Raw genomic sequence first — 1,013 nt, 5'->3', positions numbered from 1 at the left:
CCCCCCCCCCCCCCTCCCCGACCAGAAGCCTTAGTAAGGACTAATTCAATGTTTACAGTGTGCCTACATCAGAAACAGCAAAACTGTTTTTACCTGCTTAAGTGAAGCATGTGAGTTGAACCTGCTAATATTCTAAACATCGTAGTAAAGTAGGTTATAATCACATGTATGCATTCATTTTGGTCTAATACACACAAAATGTACTTAATGAACTTCTTGACATGTTGATTGTGATTCGTATTAATTTGTATTTCAATGACTATTTGTATATTGTCCTTAATTAGAAATGAATTGTTCAATTATCATTTATTTGTTTATTCAAATAAACAAAAAAAATGAAAAATGCCAATAGATTTGAAGTGTGTTATGTTAAAAGCCAGACTGACTGTAAAGGCTTGTCAATCAGAATAGGGAACACAACACAGTATTTTTTATTTCAGATGATGAATGTGCTAATCGTAATTATTTCAAGACAGTTTTAATATTACTATTCCATAGCTGACGAGCACTTTGGAAACCAGTCATACTTAAAGATTATACAAATCTGGCGACACTTTTGTAAACGTTCATATCTTAACCAAAATACAATTAATCCCTTTAATGGTTTGTATTGCTGTTATTAAATGACTTGGGAAAACAATGTTTAAAAAAAAAACATAAGCCTATAATTTAAATGGAAATTAATAAAAATGTGCTAATGTACTCTGACTAGTTCTGCCTCACCTTATTTTAGCCCTTTTCAATTTTTCAAGGGACCCTCTTGGTGGTCCATGACATCCTTTGAGAAAACCCCTGTACACATCACGCTATCTCTGTTGATGATATGTAAAATGTTGGTAACATTCCATTTTATGTTTGATTCAATAAGAGTCAAATGTGGAAATTTCGTAACTTTAACTAAGACCAGCCAAAGTACTCTGACACACACACACACACACACACACACACACACACACACACACACACACACACACACACACACACACCACCCTACCCCTACCTACTACTACTAG

Source organism: Notothenia coriiceps, unplaced genomic scaffold (genome assembly GCF_000735185.1).
Source record: "Notothenia coriiceps isolate Sejong01 unplaced genomic scaffold, NC01 NC01_scaffold00000339, whole genome shotgun sequence".
NCBI classification, from domain to species: Eukaryota; Metazoa; Chordata; class Actinopteri; order Perciformes; family Nototheniidae; genus Notothenia; species Notothenia coriiceps.
The sequence above is the reverse complement of the archived record's forward strand: the minus strand, read 5'-3'. Positions refer to the sequence as shown.